Genomic DNA, 25,361 nt, shown 5'->3' with positions numbered 1-25,361 from the left:
TAGGAGGATTGTAACGACGGAAGTCCTCTAACCCTCTTGACTCTGCAGCACGGATCTCTCTTCAGTTCTGCTGAGTTTCTGCATGACCAAATCGATTGCTAAGTCGATTTTGTCAGTTTTGATGAGTCCTTGTGTTGCCAAATCGATTTTGGCAGTTTTGCTGAGTTCCTGCCTCTCTGCCAATCGATTTCCAAATCGATTTCTTAAAAGATTTTGAAAGATATATTTATACAATCGATTGGCAAATCGATTAGGTTAAAATAGTGAACTTCCTGCAACTCATCAAATCGATTGGGAAATCGATTTCCCTCATCATTTTTCCAAAAATTCATTAATTAACTCAAATCATTCCTACTCAAGTCAACAACTTAACACTTAGCAATTCCTACGCAATTACCACGGCAAATGGGATTTCGAAAACAATCATACTTACACACAATAATTAACACATAACACTTAGCACCTTCAACGCGATTACCACGATAAATCAAAATTCAAAACACTCAATCATAGACTCGAATCAAACACGACTCGCGTGCCAAGCACCCTAATGCAATGCGTATATGCCAAAATGCATGGACTCGGAATTCCAAACCAAAACCCTCCTCGAAGGGCCGTAAATCATAATCGTACCGCCTATCGCAGGCCAAAGTACCAATTACCGAGGTGCCACCTATCACGGGTCAGCACGATTTACTAAAATGCGTAAATCATAAACGTACCACCTATCACGGGTCAGTACAGTTTACCGAGGTGTCACCTATCACGGGTCAACACGATTTACTAAAAGAAAAAGTGTATATCGTAAACATATCGCCTATCACAGACCAATACTGTTTACCGAGGTGTCACCTATCACGGGTCAGCACAATGTACTAAAAACGTAAATCGTAAACGTACCACCTATCACGGGTCAGTACAGTTTACCAAGGTGTCACCTATCACGGGTCAACACAATTTACCAAAATGAAATGCATGAGCATACACAGACTCCATCCACAACAATCGTTAAGCAAATGCAAATATTAAAAGATTCCCCATTTTTAATACCCATTTAACTTAAACGACCTTCACAACCAACATTAAGTAACCAAGACATTAAGAGATTCCCCATTCTTAACGCCCAGTTAACTTAAACGATTTTCAAAACAACATTAAATAAATAAGTCATTAAGAGATTCCCCATTCTTAATACCGATTTATCTTAATGATTTTCAAAACAAAACGTTAAGCAAACAGACATATCAAGAGATTCCCCATTCTTAATATACTTTTGACTTAAACGATTTTCACACAAAACATTCAGTAAACGAGTCATTAAGAGATTCCCCATTCTTAATATACTTTTGACTTAAACGATTTTCTCGCAAAACATTCAGTAAACAAGTCATTAAGAGATTCCCCATTCTTAATACTCATTTACTGAAACGATTTTCAAAAACGATAGTTAAGTAACCGAGACATTAAGAGATTCCCCATTCTCTCCTTCCTTCTAGTTTTCCTTTCTGTTTCCCTCCAAACAAACATATCTATATAATAAATATAACTTAAAAAATATCTCAAAATATCTAGATATTTGTTAAATTACCATTTCACCCGTAACGCATTAAATTCTCCGTAAAGGATTCACCGCACTTAATTCAATTTATTTATCGACGAGAAAATTCTAATCGGCATCAAAATATCTTTTTGATTATAAAAACTCCAAAATATTATTAACTTTGGCTAAAAAGTCTCCGAGCCAAAATCCAAAATACACCAAAAATACATAAAGGGTACTTTAAAATTATGGGTCTTACAAGAATAAGCCTAGGGGGGACTAAAATGACCTAAATTTTAATCCAATGACACAAACATACGTATTGGATCAACAAGATTGGATAAAAACCCATATTGGACTAGAATAAGCATATGAAGGACAAAAATGACCTAAATGTTAATCCAATGACACAAACACACCTATTAGATGCCAAAGATTGTTTAAAAACCTTACTTGGACTAGAATAAGCTTTGGGAGAACGAAAATAACCTAAATGTTAGTCCAATGACACAAACACACCTATGGGATGCCCAAGATTGGTTAAAAACACTAATTGGACTAGGATAAGCCTCGGGAGGACAAAAATGACCTAAATGATAATCCAATGACACGAAAAAACATATTTGATGCACAAGATTGGTTAAAAACTTTAATTGACTATAATAAGCCTTGTGAGGACGAAAATGACCTAAATGTTAATCCAATGAAACAAACAAATCTTTTGGTTGCACAAGATTTGTTAAAAACCCTAATTGGGCTAGAATAAGCCTAGGGAGGACGAAAATGACCTAAATGTTAATTCAATGACACAAACACACTTATGGGGTGCACAAGATTGATTAGAAACCCTAATTGGACTAGAGTGAGCCTAGGGAGGACGAAAATGACCTAAATGTTAATCCAATGACACAAACACACCTATTTGATGCACAAGACTTGTGAAAAACCCTAATTGGACTAGAATAAGCCTTGGGAGGACGGAAATGAGCTAAATGTTATTCCAATGAAACAAAGACACGTATTGGATGGATAAAATTGGATAAAAACCCTAATTGGACTAGAATAAGCCTATGAAGGACGAAAATAACGTAAATGTAAATCCAAAGAAATAAACAAATCTATTGGATGAAGGAAAAAAATGACCTAAATGTTAATCCAATGACATAAATGAATTTATTGGATGCACAAGATTGGATAAAAACCCTAATTGGACTAGACTAAGGTTATGAAGGACGAAAATGACTGAAATGTTAATCCATTGAAACGAACAAACATATTTGATGCACGAGAGTGGTTAAAAACCTTAATTGGACTAGAATAAGCCTTGCGAGAACGAAAATGACATAAATGTCAATCCAATTACACAAACACATCTACTGGATGCACAAGATTTGTGAAAACCCTAATTGGACAATAATAAGCCAAGGGAGGACGAAAATGACCTAAATGATAATCCAATGACACAAACACACCTATGGGATGCACAAGATTGGTTAGAAACACTAATTGGACTAGAATAAGCCTAGGGAGGACTAAAATGACCTAAATTTTATACCAATGACACAAACACACCTATTAGATGCCAAAGATTGGTTAAAAATCCTAATTGGACAAGAATAAGCCTAGGGAGGACTAAAATGACCTAAATTTTATACCAATGACACAAACACACCTATTAGATGCCAAAGATTGGTTAAAAATCCTAATTGGACAAGAATAAGCCTAGGGAGGACTAAAATGACCTAAATTTTATACCAATGACACAAACACACCTATTAGATGCCAAAGATTGGTTAAAAATCCTAATTGGACAAGAATAAGCCTAGGGAGGACTAAAATGACCTAAATTTTATACCAATGACACAAACACACCTATTAGATGCCAAAGATTGGTTAAAAATCCTAATTGGACAAGAATAAGCCTAGGGAGGACTAAAATGACCTAAATTTTATACCAATGACACAAACACACCTATTAGATGCCAAAGATTGGTTAAAAATCCTAATTGGACAAGAATAAGCCTAGGGAGGACTAAAATGACCTAAATTTTATACCAATGACACAAACACACCTATTAGATGCCAAAGATTGGTTAAAAACACTAATTGGACTAGAATAAGCCTATGAAGGACGAAAATAACGTAAATGTAAATCCAAAGAAACAAACAAATCTATAGGATGAAGGACAAAAATGACCTAAATGTTAATCCAATGACATAAATGAATTTATTGGATGCACAAGATTGGATAAAAACCCTAATTGGACTAGACTAAGGCTATGAAGGATGAAAATGACTGAAATGTTAATCCATTGAAAAGAACAAACATATTTGATGCACGAGAGTGGTTAAAAACCTTAATTGGACTAGAATAAGCCTTGGGAGAACGAAAATGACCTAAATGTTAATCCAATTACACAAACACATCTACTGGATGCACAAGATTTGTTAAAAACCCTGATTGGACAATAATAAGTCTAGGGAGGACGAAAATGACCTAAATAATAATCCAATGACACAAACACACCAATGGGATGCACAAGATTGGTTAGAAACACTAATTGGACTAGAATAAGCCTAGGGAGGTCTAAAATGACCTAAATTTTAATACAATGACAGAAACATACGTATTGGATCAACAAGATTGGATAAAAACCCATATTGGACTAGAATAAGCATATGAAGGACAAAAATGACGTAAATGTTAATCCAATGACACAAACACACCTATTAGATGCCAAAGATTGGTTAAAAACCTTACTTGGACTAGAATAAGCTTTAGGAGAACGAAAATAACCTAAATGTTAATCCAATGAAATAAATGAATTTATTGGATGCAAACGACTGGTTAAAAACCCTAATCTGACTAGAAGAAGCCTTGTGAGGACGAAAATGACCTAAATGTTAATCCAATTACACAAACAAATCTATTGGATGCACATAATTTGTTAAAAACCGTAATTGGACTAGAATAAGCCTAGGGAGGACGAAAATGACCTTAATGTTAACCCAATGACACAAACACACGTATTGGATGCACAAGATTGTTTAGAAACATTATTTGGACTAGAATAAGCTTAGGGACGAAGAAAATGACCTAAATGTTAATCTAATGACATGAACAAACATATTGGATACACAAGATTGGTTAAAAACCCTAATATGACTAGAATAGGCCTAGGGAGAAAATTGGACTAGAATAAGCCTTGAGAGGACGAAAAAGACCTAAATGTTAATCCAATGAAACAAATGAACTTATTGGATGCACAAGATTGGTTAAAAACACTAAATGGACTAGAACAAGCCTAGGGAGCACAAAAATGACCTAAATGTTAATCCAATGATACAAACACACGTATTGGATGGACAAGATTGGATAAAAACCCAAATTGGACTAGAATAAGCCTTGAGAGGACGAAAAAGACCTAAATGTTAATCCAATGAAACAAATGAACTTATTGGATGCACAAGATTGGTTAAAAACACTAAATGGACTAGAACAAGCCTAGGGAGCACAAAAATGACCTAAATGTTAATCCAATGATACAAACACACGTATTGGATGGACAAGATTGGATAAAAACCCAAATTGGACTAGAATAAGCCTTGAGAGGACGAAAAAGACCTAAATGTTAATCCAATGAAACAAATGAACTTATTGGATGCACAAGATTGGTTAAAAACACTAAATGGACTAGAACAAGCCTAGGGAGCACAAAAATGACCTAAATGTTAATCCAATGATACAAACACACGTATTGGATGGACAAGATTGGATAAAAACCCAAATTGGACTAGAATAAGCCTTGAGAGGACGAAAAAGACCTAAATGTTAATCCAATGAAACAAATGAACTTATTGGATGCACAAGATTGGTTAAAAACACTAAATGGACTAGAACAAGCCTAGGGAGCACAAAAATGACCTAAATGTTAATCCAATGATACAAACACACGTATTGGATCGACAAGACTGGATAAAAACCTAATTGGACTAGAATAAGCCGATGAATGACGAAAATGACCTAAATGGTAATCCAATGACACGAACAAACATATTCGATGCACAAGATTGGTTAAAAACCTTAATTGGACTAGAATAAGCCTAGGGAGGACGAAAATGACATAAATTAATTTATTGGATGCACAAGATTGGATAAAAACCCTAATTGGACTAGACTAAGGTTATGAAGGACGAAAATGACTGAAATGTTAATCCATTGAAACGAACAAACATATTTGATGCACGAGAGTGGTTAAAAACCTTAATTGGACTAGAATAAGCCTTGGGAGAACGAAAATGACCTAAATGTTAATCCAATTACACAAACACATCTACTGGATGCACAAGATTTGTTAAAAACCCTGATTGGACAATAATAAGTCTAGGGAGGACGAAAATGACCTAAATAATAATCCAATGACACAAACACACCAATGGGATGCACAAGATTGGTTAGAAACACTAATTGGACTAGAATAAGCCTAGGGAGGTCTAAAATGACCTAAATTTTAATACAATGACACAAACATACGTATTGGATCAACAAGATTGGATAAAAACCCATATTGGACTAGAATAAGCATATGAAGGACAAAAATGACGTAAATGTTAATCCAATGACACAAACACACCTATTAGATGCCAAAGATTGGTTAAAAACCTTACTTGGACTAGAATAAGCATTAGGAGAACGAAAATAACCTAAATGTTAATCCAATGAAATAAATGAATTTATTGGATGCAAACGACTGGTTAAAAACCCTAATCTGACTAGAAGAATCCTTGTGAGGACGAAAATGACCTAAATGTTAATCCAATTACACAAACAAATCTATTGGATGCACATAATTTGTTAAAAACCGTAACTGGACTAGAATAAGCCTAGGGAGGACAAAAATGACCTTAATGTTAACCCAATGACACAGACACACGTATTGGATGCACAAGATTGTTTAGAAACATTATTTGGACTAGAATAAGCTTAGGGACGAAGAAAATGACCTAAATGTTAATCTAATGACATGAACAAACATATTGGATACACAAGATTGGTTAAAAACCCTAATATGACTAGAATAGGCCTAGGGAGAGGAAAAATTACCTAAATGTTAATCCAATGACACAAACACACCTATTGAATTCACAAAATTGGTTAAAAATCCTAATTGGACTAGAATAAGCCTTGGGAGGACGAAAATGACCTAAATGTTAATCCAACGACACAAACACACGTATTGGTTGCACAAGATTAGATAAAACCCCTAATTGGACTAGAATAAGCATATGGAGGACGAAAATGACCAAAATATTAATCCAATGACATAAACACAACTATTGGATGCACACCATTGGTCAGAAACACTAATTGGACATGAATAAGCCTAGGGATGACGAAAATGACCTAAATGTTAATCCAATGAAACAAACACACCTATTGGATCCACAAGATTGGTTAAAACCCTAAATGGACTAGAAAAAGCCTTGGGAGGACGAAAATGATCTTAATGTTAATCCAATGACACACACAAACGTAATGGATGGACAAGATTGGATAAAAACCCAAATTGGACTACAATAAGCCTTGAGAGGACGAAAAAGACCTAAATGTTAATCAAATGAAACAAATGAACTTATTGGATGCACAAGATTGGTTAAAAACACTAAATGGACTAGAACAAGCCTAGGGAGCACAAAAATGACCTAAATGTTAATCCAATGATACAAACACACGTATTGGATGGACAAGATTGGATAAAAACCCTAATTGGACTAGAATAAGCCGATGAATGACGAAAATGACCTAAATGGTAATCCAATGACACGAACAAACATATTCGATGCACAAGATTGGTTAAAAACCTTAATTGGACTAGAATAAGCCTAGGGAGGACGAAAATAACATAAATGTTATTCCAGTGACACAAACACATCTATTGGACGCACAAGATTGGTTAAAAAACCTAAACGGACTAGAAGAAGCCTAGGGACGACGAAAATGATCTAAATGTTAATCCAATGAGAGAAATGAATTTATTGGAGGCACAAGATTGGTTAAAAATCCTAATTGGACTAGAAATAGCCTAGGGAGGACGAAAGTGACCTAAATGTTAATCCAATGACACAACCACACGTATTGGATACACCAGATTAAATAAAAACCCTAACTAGACTAGAATAAGCCTATGTATGACGAAAATGACCTAAATGATAATCCAATGACACGAAAAAAACATATTTGATGCACAAGATTGGTTAAAAACTTTAATTGACTATAATAAGCCTTGTGAAGACGAAAATAACCTAAATATTAATCCAATGACACAAACAAATCTATTTGATGCACAAGATTTGTTAAAAACCCTAATTGGACTTGAATAAACCTTGGGAGGACAAAAATGACCTAAATGTTAATCCAATGACAATAACATACGTATTGGATGGAGAAGATTGGATAAAAACCCTAATTGGTCTAGAATAAGCCTAGAAATGATGGAAAAAACATAAGTTTTAATCCAATGACACAAACACACCTATATGGTGCACAAGATTGGTTAGAAACACTAATTGGACTAGAATAAGCCTAGGGAGGACGAAAGTGAACTAAATGTTAATCAAATGACACAAACACACCTATTGGATGCACAAGATTGGTTAAAAACCTTAATTGGACTAGAATAAGCCTTGGGAGGACGAAAATGACCTAAATGTAAATCCAATGACATAAATGAATTTATTGGATGCACAATATTGATTAAAAACCCTAATTGGAATACAATAAGCCTAGGGAGGACGAAAATGACCTAAATGTTAATCCAATGACAGAAACAAATCTATTGGATGCACAAGATTTTCTAAAAACCCTAAATAGACTAGAATTAGAATAGGGAGGAAGAAAATGACCTAATGTTAATCCAATGACACAAACACACATATTGGATAGACAAGATTGGATAAAAACCCTAACTGGACTAGAATAAGCATATGAATGACGAAAATGACCTCAATGGTAATCCAATGACACGGACAAACATATTTGTTGCACAAGATTAGTTAAAAACTTTAATTGGACTAGAATAAGACTTGTGAATACGAAAATGACCTAAATAATAATCCAATGACACAAACAAATCTATTGGTTGCACAAAATTTGTTAAAAACCCTAATTGGTCTAGAAGAAGTGTTGGGAGGACGAAAATGGCCTAAATGTTAATCCAATGACACAAACATATGTATAGGATGGAGAAGATTGCATAAAAATCCTAATTGAAATAGAATAAGCCTTGGGAGGACGAAAATGACCTAAATGTTAATCCAATGACACAAACACACGTAATGGCTGCACAAGAATGGATAAAACCCCTAATTGGACTAGAATATGGTTAGGGGGGGACGAAAAAGACCTAAATGTTAATCCAATGACACAAACACACGTAATGGCTGCACAAGAATGGATAAAACCCCTAATTGGACTAGAATATGGTTAGGGGGGGACGAAAAAGACCTAAATGTTAATCCAATGACACAAACACACGTAATGGCTGCACAAGAATGGATAAAACCCCTAATTGGACTAGAATATGGTTAGGGGGGGACGAAAAAGACCTAAATGTTAATCCAATGACACAAACACACGTAATGGCTGCACAAGAATGGATAAAACCCCTAATTGGACTAGAATATGGTTAGGGGGGGACGAAAAAGACCTAAATGTTAATCCAATGACACAAACACACGTAATGGCTGCACAAGAATGGATAAAACCCCTAATTGGACTAGAATATGGTTAGGGGGGGACGAAAAAGACCTAAATGTTAATCCAATGACACAAACACACGTAATGGCTGCACAAGAATGGATAAAACCCCTAATTGGACTAGAATATGGTTAGGGGGGGACGAAAAAGACCTAAATGTTAATCCAATGACACAAACACACGTAATGGCTGCACAAGAATGGATAAAACCCCTAATTGGACTAGAATATGGTTAGGGGGGGACGAAAAAGACCTAAATGTTAATCCAATGACACAAACACACGTAATGGCTGCACAAGAATGGATAAAACCCCTAATTGGACTAGAATATGGTTAGGGGGGGACGAAAAAGACCTAAATGTTAATCCAATGACACAAACACACGTAATGGCTGCACAAGAATGGATAAAACCCCTAATTGGACTAGAATATGGTTAGGGGGGGACGAAAAAGACCTAAATGTTAATCCAATGACACAAACACACGTAATGGCTGCACAAGAATGGATAAAACCCCTAATTGGACTAGAATATGGTTAGGGGGGGACGAAAAAGACCTAAATGTTAATCCAATGACACAAACACACGTAATGGCTGCACAAGAATGGATAAAACCCCTAATTGGACTAGAATATGGTTAGGGGGGGACGAAAAAGACCTAAATGTTAATCCAATGACACAAACACACGTAATGGCTGCACAAGAATGGATAAAACCCCTAATTGGACTAGAATATGGTTAGGGGGGGACGAAAAAGACCTAAATGTTAATCCAATGACACAAACAAACCTAGTGGATGCACAAGATTGGTTTAAAACCCTAATTTGACTAAAATAAGCGTAGGGAGGACGAAAATAAGCGTAGGGAGGACTAAAATAAGCGTAGGGAGGACGAAAATGACCTAAATGTTAATCCAATGATACAAACACACGTAATGGCTGCACAAGAATGGATAAAACCCCTAATTGGACTAGAATAAGCTTAGGGAGGACGAAAATGACCTAAATGTTAATCCAATGACACAAACACACGTAATGGCTGCACAAGAATGGATAAAACACCTAATTGGACTAGAATATGGTTAGGGGGGACGAAAAAACCTTAATGTTAATCCAATTACACAAGCACACGTATTGGATGCACACGATTGGTTACAAACACTAATTGGACCATAATAAGGATAAGGATGATGAAAATTACCTAAATGTTAATCCAATGATAGAAACAAACGTATTGGATGCACAAGATTGGTTTAAAACCTTAATTTGATTAAAATAAGCTTAGGGAGGACAAATAAGACCTAAATGTTAATCCAATGACACAAACACACCTATTGGATGCACACGATTGGACTATATTAAGCATTTGGAGGACAAAAATGACCTAAATGTTAATCCATTGTCACAAAAGAACATATTTGGTGCACAAGATTGGTTAAAAACCTGAATTGGACTAGAATAAGCCTTGTGAGGACGAAAATGGCCTAAATGATAATCCAACGACACAAACACATCTATGGGATGCACTAGATTTGTTAAAACCCCTACTTGGACAAGAATAAGCCTAGGAAGGACGAACATGACCTAAATGTTAATCCAATGACACAGACTCACCTATTGGATGGACAAGATTTGTTAAAAACCCTAATTTTACTAGAATAAGCCTAGGGGGGGACGAAAATTACCTAAATGTTAATCCAATGACACAAACACACCTATTCGATGCACAAGATTGGTAAAAACCTTAATTGGACTAGAATAAGCCTAGGGAGGACGAAAATGACCTAACTGTTAATCCAATGACACAAATGAACTTATTTGATGCACATGATTGGTTAAAAACACTATTTGGACTACAATAAGCCTACATTGCACGAAAATGACCTAAATGTTACTTCAACGACACAAACACATCTATTGGATGCACAAGATTTGTTAAAACCCATAATTGGACTAGAATAAGCCTAGGTTGCACAAAAATGTCCTAAATGTTAATCTAATGACACAAACACACCTATTCGAAGCACAAGAATGGATAAAACCCCTATTTGGACAAGAATATGCTAAGAGGGGACAAAAATGACCTAAATGTTAATATAATTACATAAACACACCAATTGGATGCACACGATTGGTTAGAAACATTAATTGGACCATAATAAGCCTAGGGATGACGAAAATGACCTAAATGTTAATCCAATGACTCAAAAAATCCTATTGGATGGACAAGATTGGTTTAAAACCCTGATTTGACTAAAATAAGCGTAGGGAGGACGAAAATGACCAAAATGTTAATCCAATGACACAAATGAACTTATTGGATGCACAAGGTTAAAAACCCTAAATGGACTAGAACAAGGCTAGGGAGCACGGAAATGACCTAAATATAAATCCAATGACACAAACACACCTATTGGATGCACAAGATTGGTAAAAAAAACCCTAGTTGGACAAGAATACGCATTGGGAGGACGAAAATGACCGTAATGTTAATCCAATGACACAAAACGCACCTATTGGATGGACAAGTTTGGATAAACACCCTAATTGGACTAGAATAAGCCTTGGGAGGACGAGTATGACCTTAAAGTTAATCCAATGACAGAAATTAATTTATTGGATGCACAAGATTGGTAAAAAAAACTAATTGGACTAGAATAAGCGTAAGGAGGACGAAAATGACTGTAATGTGAATCCAATGACACAAAACCCACCTATTGGATGCACAACATTGGTTAAAAACCCTAATTTGACTAGAAGAACCCTATGGAGGACGAAAATGACCTAAATGTTAATACAATGACACAAACACATGTAATGGTTGCACGGGAATGGATAAAACTCCTAATTGCACTAGAATAAGCCTGGGGAGGACGAAAATGACCTAAATGTTAATCCGATGACACAAACACACCTATTGGATGCAAGCGATTGGCTAGAAAAATAATTGGACAAGAATAAGCCTAGGGAGGACAAAAACACACCTATTGGATGCACACGAATGGTTAGAAACATTAATTGGACTATAATAAGCCTAGGGATGACGAAAATGACCTAAATGTTAATCCAATGACTCAAACAAACCTATTGGATGGACAAGATTGGTTTAAAACCCTGATTTGACTAAAATAAGCGTAGGGAGGACCAAAATGTTAATCCAATGACACAAATGAACTTATTGGATGCCTAAGATTGGTTAATAACCCTAAATGAATTAGAACAAGCCTAGGGAGCACGAAACCTAAATTTTAATCCAATGACACAAACACACCTATTTGATGCACAAGATTGAATAAAAACCCTAATTGGACTTGAATAAGCCTAGGGAGGACGAAAATGACCTAAATGTTAATCCAATGACACAAACACAGCTTTTGGATGCACAAGATTGGTTAAAAACCCTAATTGGACAAGAATAAGCCTTGGGAGGACGAAAATGACCTAAATGTTAATCCAATGAAAGAAATGAATTTATTAGATGCACAAGATTGGTTAAAAACCCTAATTGGACTACATTAAGCCTAGGGAGGACGAAAATGACCTAAATGTTAATCCAATGACACAAACACACGTATTGGTTGCACGAGATTGGATAAAACCCCTAATTGCACTAGAATAAGCCTAGGGAGGACGACAATGACCTAAATGTTAATCCAATTACACAAACCCACCTATTTGATGCCCATGATTGGTTAGAAACATTAATTGGACTATAATAAGCCTAGGGAAGACGAAAATGACCCAAATGTTAATTCAATGACACAAATACATCTATTGGATGCACAAGATTTGTTAAAAACTCTAATTGAATTAGAATAAGTCTTGGGAGGACGAAAATGACCTATATGTTAATTCAATGACACAAACACATCTTTTTGATGTAGAAGATTGGGTAAAAACTCTAATTTGACTTAAATAAGCCTAGGGAGGACAAAATTGGATAAAAACCCTATTTGGACTTGAATAAGCCTATGATGCACAAGATTGGTTAAAAACCTTAATTAAACTAGAATAAGTCTTGTGAGGACGAAAATGACCTAAATGTTAATCCAAAGACACATATGAATTTATTGGATGCACAAGATTTAATAAAACCCCTAATTGGACTATAATAAGCCTAGGGATGACAAAAACTACCTAAATGTTAATCCAATGACACAAACACACCTATTATTGGATGCCCAAGATTGGTTTAAAACCCTAATTTGACTAGAATAAGCGTAGGGAGGACGAAAATGACCCAAATGTTAATCCAATGACACAAATGAACTAATTGGATGCACAAGATTGGTTAAAAACCCTTAATGGACTAGAACAAGCCTAGGGAGTACGAAAATGACCTAAATGTATATCCAATGACAAAAACACACCTATTGGATGCTATAGAATGGTAAAAACCTTAATTGGACTTGAATAAGCCTATGGAGGACGAAAATGACCAAAATGTGAATCCAATGACACAAACCCACTTGTTGGATGCACAACATTTGAAAAAAAACCCTAATTTGACTAGAATAAGCCTAGGGGGGACAAAAATTACATAATTGTTAATCCAATGACACAAAAAGACGTAATGGCTGCACAAGAATGGATAAATCCCCTAATTGGACTAGAATATGGTTAGGGGGGGACGAAAAAGACCTAAATGTTAATCCAATTTCACAAACAAACGTATTGGATGCACACGATTGGTTAGAAACACTAATTGGACCATAATAATCCTAGAGATGATGAAAATTAACTAAATGTTAATCCAATGACACAAACAAACCTAGTGGATGCACAAGATTGGTTTAAAACCCTAATTTGACTAAAATAAGCGTAGGGAGGACGAAAAAGACCTAAATGTTAATCAAATGACACAAATTCACTTATTGGATGCACAAGATTGGTTAAAAACCCTAAATGGACTACAACAAGCCTAGGGAGCACGAAAATGACCTTAATGTTAATCCAATGACACAAACACATCTATTGGATGCGCAAGATTTGTTAAAATCTTAATTGGACTAGAATAAGCCTAGGGAGGACGAAAATGACCTAAATAATAATCCAATGAAACAAACACACCTATTGGATGCACACGATTGGACTAGATTAAGCATTTGGAAGACGAAAAAATGACCTAAATGTTAATCCATTGTCATAAAAGAACATATTTTATGCACTAGATTAGTTAAAAACCTGAATAGGACTAGAATAAGCTTTGTGAGGACGAAAATGGCCTAAATGATAATCCAACGACACAAACACATCTATGGGATGCACAAGATTTGTTTAAACCCCTACTTGGACTAGAATAAGCTTAGGAAGGACGAAAATGACCTAAATGTTAATCCAATGACACAAACTCACGTATTGGATGGACAAGATTTGTTAAATACCCTAATTTTACCCGAATAAGCCTAGGGGGGACGAAAATTACCTAAATGTTAATCATATGACACAAACACACCTATTGGATGCACAAGATTGGTAAAAACCTTAATTGGACTAGAATAAGCCTAGGGAGGACGAAAATGACCTAAATGTTAATCTAGTGACACAAATGAACTTATTGGATGCACATGATTGGTTAAAAACCCTTATTTGACTACAATAAGCCTAGGTTGCACGAAAATGACCTAAATTTTTATTCAACGACACAAACACATCTATTGGATGCACAAGATTTGTTAAAACACATAATTGGACTAGAATAAGCCTAGATTGCACGAAAATGTCCTAAATGTTAATCCAATGAACCAAACACACCTATTGGAAGCACAAGATTGGTTAAAAACCCTAATTTAACTAAAATAAGTCTAGGGAAGACGAAAATGACATAAATTTTAGTCCAATGACACAAACACACCTATTTGATGCACACGATTGGTTAAAAACCCTAATTGGACTAGAATAAGCCTAGGGAGAACGAAAATGACCTAAATGTTAATCCAATGAAACAAACACACCTATTGGATGCACAACATTAGTTAAAACCCTGATTTGACTAGAAAAAGCCTAGGGAGGACGAAAATGACCTAAATGTTAATTCAATGACCCAAACAACCCTATTGGATGCACAAGATTTTTTAAAAACACTAATTGGACTAGAATAAGCATTTGGAGGAACAAAATGATCTAAATGTTAATCCAATGATAGAAATGAATTTATTGGATGCACAAGATAGGTTAAAAATTCTAATTGGACTACAATATGCCTAAGGAGGATGGAAATGACCTAAATGTTACTCCAAAAACACAAACACACATATTGGATGGACAAAACTGGATAAAAACCCTAATTGGACTAGAGTAAGCCTAGGGAGGACGAAAATGACCTAAATATTAATCCAACGACACAAACACACCTATTTGATGCACAAGATCGGTAAAACCCTTAATTGGACTAGAATAGGCCTATGAAGGTCGAAAATGACCTAAATGTTAATCGAATGACAGAAACAGCCCTATTGGATGCACAAGATTGGTTAAAAACCTTAATTGGACTAGCTTCGTAGGGACAAAAATGACCTAAATGTTAATCCAATGACACGAACAAATATATTTGATGCACAAGATTGGTGAAAAACCTTAATTGGACTAGAATAAGCCTAGGGAGGACGAAAATGACCTAAATGTTAATCCAATAACACAAACACACCTATTGGATACACAAGCTTGTTTAAAAACCCTAATTGGAAAAGACAAAGACTATGAAAGACGAAAATGACCAAAATATTAATTCAATGAACAAACAAACATATTTGATGCACAAGATTGGTTAAAAACCTGAATTGGACTAGAATAAGCCTTGTGAGAACGAAAATGACCTAAATGTTAATCCAATGATACAAATACATCTATTGGATGCAAAAGGTTTGTTAAAACCCCTAATTGGACTACAATAAGCCTATAAGGAAGAAAATGACCTAAATGTTAATCCAATGACACGAACAAACATATTTGATGCACAAGATTGGTTAAAAACCTTAATTGGACTAGAATAAGCCTTGTGAGGACGAAAATGACCCAAATGTTAATCCAATGACACAAAAACATCTATTGGATGCACAAGATTTGTAAAAAAACCCTAATTTGACTAGAATAAGCCTAGGGAGGACAAAAATGACCTATATGTTAATCCAATGACACAAACACACGTAATGGCTGCACAAGAATGGATAAAACCTCTAATTGTACTAGAATATGGTAAGGGGGGACGAAAATGACCTAAATGTTAATTCAATTACACAAACCCATCTATTGGATGCACAAGATTGGTTTAAAACCTTAATTTGACTAAAATAAGCGTAGGGAGGACGAAAATGACATAAATGTTAATCCAATCACACAAACACACCTATTGGATGCACACGATTGGTTAAAAACCCTAATTCGACTAGAATAAGCCTAGGGAGGACGAAAATGACCTAAATATTAATCCAATGAAACAAACACACCTATTGGATGCACAAGATTAGTTAAAACCCTAATTTGACTAGAAAAAACCTATGGAGGACGAAAATGACCTAAATGTTAATTCAATGACCCAGACAGCCCTATTGCATGCACAAGATTTGTTAAAAACACTAATTGGACTAGAATAAGCCTGTGGAGGAAGAAAATGATCTAAATGTTAATCCAATGATAGAAATGACTTTATTGGATGCACAAGATAGGTTAAAAATTCTAATTGGACTACAATATGCCTAAGGAGGATGAAAATGACCTAAATATTAATCCAAAAACACAAACACACGTATTGGATGGAGAAAACTGGATTAAAACCCTAATCGGACTAGAATAAGCCGATGGAGGAATAAAAGGACCTACATATTAATCCACACAAACACACCTATTAGATGCAGAAGATTGGTAAAAACACTTATTGGACTAGAGTAAGCCTGTGGAGGAATAAAAGGACCTAAATGTTAATCGAATGACACAAACACACCTATTGGATGCACAAAATTAGTTAAAACCCTAATTTCATTTGAATAAACCTATGGAGGACGAAAATGATCTAAATGTTAATTCAATGACACAAACACATCTATTGGATGCACAAGATTTGTTAAAAACTCTAATTGAACTAGAATAAGTCTTGGGAGGACGAAAATGACCAAAAGGTTAATTCAACGACACAAACACATCTATTGGATGCACCACATTGGTAAAAACCTTAATTGGACTAGAATAACCCTAGGGAGGACGAAAATAACCTAAACGTTAATCCAATGACACAAATGAAGTTATTGGAAGCACATGATTGGTTAAAAACCCTAATTCAACTACAATAAGTCTAGGTTCGACGAAAATGACCTAAATGTTAATCCAATGACACAAACACACATATTTGATGGAAAAGATTGGATAAAAACCCTAATTGAACTAGAATAAGCATAGGGAGGACGAAAATGGCCTAGATGTTAATCCAATGACACAAACACACCTATTGAATGCACAAAATTAGTTAAAACCCTAATTTGACAAGAATAAGCCTATGGAGGACGAAAATTACCTAATTGTTAATTCAATGACACAAACACATCTATTGGATGCACAAGATTTGTTAAAAACTCTAATAGAACTAGAATAAGTCTTGGGAGGACGAAAATGACCAAAATGTTAATTCAATGACACAAACACATCTATTGGATGCACAAGATTGGTCAAAATCTTAATTGGAATAGAATAACCCTAGGGAGGACGAAAATAACCTAAACGTTAATCCAATGACACAAATGAACTTATTGGAAGCACATGATTGGTTAAAAACCCTAATTGGACTACAACAAGCCTAGGTTGCACGAAAATGACCTAAATGTTTATCCAATGACACAAACACACCTGTTGGATGGAAAAGATTGGATAAAAACCCTAATTGGATTAGAATAAGCCTAGGGAGGACGAAAATGACCTAAATGTTAATCCAATGACACAAACACACCTGTTGGATGGAAAAGATTGGATAAAACCCCTAATTGGACTAGAATATGCTTAGGGGGGATGAAAATGAGCTAAATGTTAATTCAATTACACAAACACACCTATTGGATGTACACGATTGGTTAGACACATTAATTGGACCATAATAAGCCTAGGGATGACGAAAATGACCTAAATGTTAATCCAATGACACAAACAAACCTATTGGATGCACTAGATTGGTTTAAAACCCTAATTTGACTAAAATAAGCGTAGAGAGGACGAAAATGACCTAAATGTTAATCCAATGACACAAATGAAGTTATTAGATGCACAAGATTGGTTAATAACCCTAAATGGACTAGAATAAGCCTAGGGAGGAAGAAAATGACCAACATGTTAATCCAATGACACAAACACATCTTTTGGATGCACAAGATTGGTTAGAAAATGACCTAAATGTTATTTCAATGACATAAACACAACCATTAGATGCACAAGATTTGTTAAAAACTCAAATTGAACTAGAATAAGTCTTGGGAGGACGAAAATAACATAAATATTAATTCAATGACACAAACACGTCTTATGGATGTACAAGATTGGTTAAAAAACATAATTGGACTAAAATAAGCCTAGGGAGGACAAAAATGACCTAAATGTTAATTCAACGACTACAAAACATGTTTTGAATGAACAAAATTGGATAAAAACCCTAATTGGACTAGAATAACCCAATGAAGAACGAAAATGACCTAAATGTTAATCCAATGACACAAAAAAACATATTTGATGCACAAGATTGGTTAAAAACCTTAATTGGACTAGAATAAGCCTTGTGAGGACGAAAATGACCTAAATGTTAATCCAAAGCCACAAATCGATTTATTGGATGCACAAGATTCGTTAAAAGTCCTAATTGAAATAGAATATGCCTAAGGAGGACGAAAATGACCTAAATGTTAATCCAATGACACAATCACACGTATTGGATGGACAAGATTCGATAAAAACCTTAATTGGACTAGAATAAGCCTATGTAGGACAAAAATGACCCAAACGTTAGTCCAATGACATGAACAATCATATTTGATTCACAAGATTTGTTAAAAAAAAACCCTAATTGGACTAGAATAAGCCTAAGGAAGACGAAAATGACATAAAATGTTAATGGATGACACAAACGCACCTATTGGATACACAAGATTGGTTACAAACACTAATTGGACTAGAATAAGCCTATGGAGGACGAAAATGACCTAAATGTTAATCCAATGACCCTAACACACCTATTGGATGCACATGATTGTTTAGAAACATTAATTGGACTAGAATAAGCCTAGGGAAGACGAAAATGACCTAAATGTTATTTCAATGACACAAACACATGTATTGGATGCACAAGATTTGTTAAAAAACTCTAATTGAACTAGAATAAGTCTTGGGAGGACGAAAATAACCTAAATGTTAATTCAATGACACAAACACATCTTTTGGATGTACAAGATTGGTTAAAAACTCTAATTGGACTAAAATAAGCCAAGGGAGGACAAAAATGACCTAAATGTTAATCCAATGACACAAATGAATTTATTGGATGCACAAGACTTGTTAAAACCCTAATTGGACTAGAATAAGCCTAGGGAGGATGAAAATGACCTAAATGTTAATCCAATGACACAATTACACGTATTGGATGGACAAGATTGGATAAAAACCTTAATTGGACTAGAATAAGCCTATTTAGGACGAAAATTACCTAAACGTTAATCCAATGACACGAACAATCATTTTTGTGCACAAGATTTGTTAAAAAACCCTAATTGAACTATATAATCCTAAGGAAGATGAAAATGACTTAAAATGTTAATCCAATGACACAAACACACCTATTGGATACACAAGATTGGTTACAAACACTAATTGGACTAGAATAAGTCTAGGGAGGACGAAAATGACCTAAATGTTAATCCAATGAAACAAACACACCTATTGGATGCACAAGACTTGTTAAAACCCTAATTGGACTAGAATAAGCCTGTGAAGGACGAAAATGACCTAAATATTAATCCAACGACACAAACACACCTATTGGATGCACAAGATTCATTAAAAACCCTAATTGGACTAGAATAAGCCTTGGGAGGACGGAAATGACCTAAATGTTAATCCAATGGCAGAAATGAATTTATTGGATCCACAAGATTGTTTAAAACCCCTAATTGGACTACATTATGCCTAGGGAGTTAGAAAATGACCTTAATGTTAATCCAATGACACAAACACACCTATTGGATGCACATGATTGTTATAAACATTAGTTGGACTAGAATAAGCCTAGGGAACACGAAAATGACCTAAATGTTATTTCAATGATACAAACACATCTTTTTGATGTACAAGATTGGTTAAAAACTCTATTTGGATAAAAACCCTAATTGGACTAGAACAAGCCTAAGGAAGACACAAACAAACATATTTGAGGCAGAAGATTGGTTAAAAACCTTAATTGGACTAGAATAAGCCTAAGGAAGACGAAAATGACTTAAAATGTTAATCCAATGACACAAACACACCTATTGGATACACAAGATTGGTTACAAACACTAATTGGACTAGAATAAGTCTAGGGACGACGAAAATGACCTAAATGTTAATCCAATGACACAAACACACCTATTGGATGCACAAGACTTGTTAAAACCCTAATTTGACTAGAATAAGCATGTGAAGGACGAAAGTGACCTAAATGTTACTCCAATGACACAAACACACCTGTTGGATGCACAAGATTGATTAAAAACCCTAATTGGACTAGAATAAGCCTAGGGAGGACGAAAATGACCTAAATGATAATCCAATGACACAAACACATATATTGGATGCACCAGATTTGTTGAAACCCCTAATTGGACTAGAATAATCCTAGGATTGACGAAAATGACCTAAATGTTAATCCAATGACACAAACACACCTATTGGATGTACAAGATTGGTTAAAAACCTTAATTGGACTAGAATAATCCTAGGATTGACGAAAATGACCTAAATAATAATCCAATGACACAAACACACTTATTGGTTGCACAAGACTGGATAAAACCCCTAATTGGACTAGAATAAGCCTAGGGAGGACGAACATGACCTAAATCCAACGACACAAACACACCTATTGGATGCACAAGATTCGTTAGAAACACTAAATGTTAATTCAATGACACGAACACATCTATTGGATGTACAAGATTTGTTAAAAACCCTTATTGGACTATAATAAGCCTTGGGAGGACAAAAATAACCTAAATGTTAATCCAATGACATAAATGACTTTATTGGATGCACATGATTGGTGAAAAACCCTAATTAGACTACAATAAGCCTAGGAGGTCGAAAATGACCTAATTGTTAATTCAATGACACGAACAAACATATTTGTTGCACAAGATTGGTTAAAAACCTGAATTTGACTAGAATAAGCCTTGTGAGGACGAAAATGGCCTAAATGATAATCCAACGACACAAACACATCTATTGGATGTACTAGGTTTGTTAAAACCCCTAATTAGACTAGAATAAGCCTAGGAAGGACGAAAATGACAAAATATTAATCCAATGACACAAACACACCTATTGGATGCAGAAGATTGGTAAAAACACTAATTGGAGTAGAGTAAGCCTAGGGAGGATAAAAATAACCTAAATGTTAATCAAATGACACAAATGACCTAATTGTATGCCCACGATTGGTTAAAAACCCTAATTGGACTACAATAAGCGTAGGTTGCACGAAAATCACCTAAATGTTAATCCAATGACACAAACACGTCTATTGGTTGCACAAGATTTGTTAAAAGCCATAATTGGACTAGAATAAGCCTAGGAAGGACGAAAGTGACCTAAATTCTAATCCAATGACACAACCCACCTGTTGCATGCACAAGATTGGTTTAAACCCCTAATTGGACTAGAATAAGCCTTGGGAGGACGAAAATGACCTAAATAATAATCCAATGACACAAATACACCTATCGGATGCAGACGATTGGTTAAAAACCCTAATTGGACTAGAATAAGCCTAGGGAGGACGAAAATGACCTAAATAATAATCCAATGACACAAATACACCTATCGGATGCAGACGATTGGTTAAAAACCCTAATTGGACTAGAATAAGCCTAGGGAGGACAAAAATGACCTAAATGTTAATCCGATGACACACACAATCCTTTTGGATGCACAAGATTGGTTAAAAACCTTAATTGGAATAGAATAAGCCAAGTGAGGACAAAAATGACCAAAATGTTTATCCAATGACACAAACATACATATTTGATGCAGAAGATTGGTGAAAAACCTTAATTGGACTAGAATAAGCCTTGTGAGGAAAACAAATGACTTAAATGTTAATCCAACGGCACAAACACACGTACTGGATGGACAAGATTTGTTAAAAACCCTAATTGGAATAGAATAAGCCTTCTGAGGACGAAAATGGCCTAAATGATAATTCAACGACACAAACACATCTCTTGGATGGACTAGGTTTGTTAAAACCCCTAATTGGACTAGAATAAGCCTAGGAAGGATGAAAATTACCTAAATATTAATCCAATGACACAAACACACCTATTGGTTGGACATGATTTATTAAAAACCCTAATTGGACTAGAATAAGCCTAGGAAGGACGAAAAAGACCTAAATGTAAATCCAATGACACAAACCCACCTATTGGATACACAAGATTGGTAAAAACCTTAATTGGACAAGAATAAGCCTAGGGAGGACGAAAATAACCGAAATGTTAATCAAATGACACAAATGAACTTATTGGATGCACATGATAGGTTAAAAACCCTAATTGGACTACAATAAACCTAGGTTGCACGTAAATGACCTAAATGTTAATCCAACGACAAAAACACATCTATTGGATGCACAAGATTTGATAAAAGCCGTAATTGGACTAGAATAAGCCTAGGAAGGACGAAAATAACCTAAATGGTAATCCAATGACACAACCCACCTGTTGCATGCACAAGATTGGTTTAAACACCTAATTGGACTAGAATAAGCCTTGGGAGGACGAAAATGACCTAAATAATAATCCAATGACACAAATACACCTATCGGACGCAGACGATTGGTTAAAAACCCTAATTGGACTAGAATAAGCATAGGGAGGACGAAAATGACCTAAATGTTAATCCAATGACACAAACACACATATTGGATGCACAACATTAGTTAAAAACCATAATTTGACTTGAAAAAGTATAGGGATGACGAAAATGATCAAAATGTTAATCCAATGACACAAACTGCCTATTGGATGCACAAGACTGGTTAAAAATTCTAATTGGACTAGAATAAGACTTGGGAGGAAGAAAATGACCTAAATGTTAATCCAATGACAAAAATGCATTTATTGGATGGACAACATTGGTTAACATCCCTAATTGGACTACAATAAGCCTAAGGAGGACGAATATGACCTATATGTTAATCCAAAAAAGGAAACACACGTATTGGATGGACTTAAATGGATAAAAACCCTAATCGGACAAGAATAAGTCTATGAAGGACGAAAATGACCTAAATGTTAATCCAATGACACGAACAAACATATTTGATGCACAAGATTGGTTAAAAAACTTAATTGGACTAGAATAAGCCTTGTGAGAACGAAAATGACCTAAATGTTAAAATAATGATAAAATAAACTTATTGGACACACAAGATAGGTTAAAAACCCTAAATGGATTAGAACAAGCCCAGGGAGCACAAAAATGACCTAAATGTTAATCCAATGACACAAACACACCTATTGGATGCACAAGATTGGTTAAAATCCCTAATTGGACTTGAATAAGCCTAGAGAGGACGAAAATGACCTATATGTTAATCCGATGACACAAACAAACCTATTGGATGCAAAAGATTGGTTAAAAACCCTAATTCGACTAGAATACGCCTAGGGAGGACGTAAATGGTCTAAATGTTAATCCAATGACAAAAACACACCTATTGGATGCACAAAATTGGTTAAAAAAACCTAATTGGACTAGAATAAGCCTGGTGAGGATGAAAATGACCTAAATGTTAATCCAACGACACAAACACATCTATTTGAAGCACAAGATTTGTTAAAACCCCTAATTGGACTAGAATAAGCCTAGGGAGGACGAAAATATCCGAAATTGTAATCCAATTACACAAATGAACTTATTGGATACACAAGATTGGTTAAAAACTCAAAATGCAATAGAACAAGTCTAGAGAGCACGGAAATGACCTAAATGTTAATACAATGATAAAATGAACTTATTGGATACACAAGATTGGTTAAAAACTCAAAATGCAATAGAACAAGTCTAGAGAGCACGGAAATGACCTAAATGTTAATCCAACGACACAAACACACCTATTGGATCCACAAAATTGGTTAAAAACCCTAATTGGACTAGAATAAGCCTACAGAGGGAAAGAATAACCTAAATGTTAATCCAATGACACAAACACACCTATTGGAGGCACAAGATTTGTTGAAAATCCTATATTGACTAGAATAAGCCTAGGGAGGACGAAAATGACCTAAACGTTAATCCAATGACATAAACAGCCCTATTGGATGCACAAGATTGGTAAAAAAAACCCTAATTTGACGAGTATAAGTCTAAGAAGGACGAAAATGACCTAAATATTAATCCAATGAAACAAACACACGTATTGGTTTCACAACATTGAATATGTAACACCCCGATTTTCAAAGCGATGGTATATTTTTTTTTCAAAAGAAATTAAACTAAAACAGAGAAATAAATAAGGAAATGCCTTTGGATAAATAATTGAGTCAAACTGACAATATTAGTATAAGTACAGTTTTCCAAATTAAAATACTCCAACCCAAAAAGAAGGACGTCTAGTCCCTATACATCAACCTAATCTAATCATCCTACCAAAAAAGCTATACACCCTGAGTGATCTCCACGCGCCCCGTGAGATCCTCCTAACGTAGCTCCAGTCAAGCATTCCCATCCGTAGGGTACGAACCGGTAGGATCGTCCTGGCTCTCATCTGAGGGCAAAACCCAGATTTCCACAATAGTTGTAAAGGGTCACCAACCGAAATTAACAGTTAACACATAACATTTAAG

This window comes from Cicer arietinum, chromosome 5 (assembly GCF_000331145.2).
Source record: "Cicer arietinum cultivar CDC Frontier isolate Library 1 chromosome 5, Cicar.CDCFrontier_v2.0, whole genome shotgun sequence".
In the NCBI taxonomy this organism is placed as follows: Eukaryota; Viridiplantae; Streptophyta; class Magnoliopsida; order Fabales; family Fabaceae; genus Cicer; species Cicer arietinum.
This window is presented reverse-complemented; position numbering follows the sequence as displayed.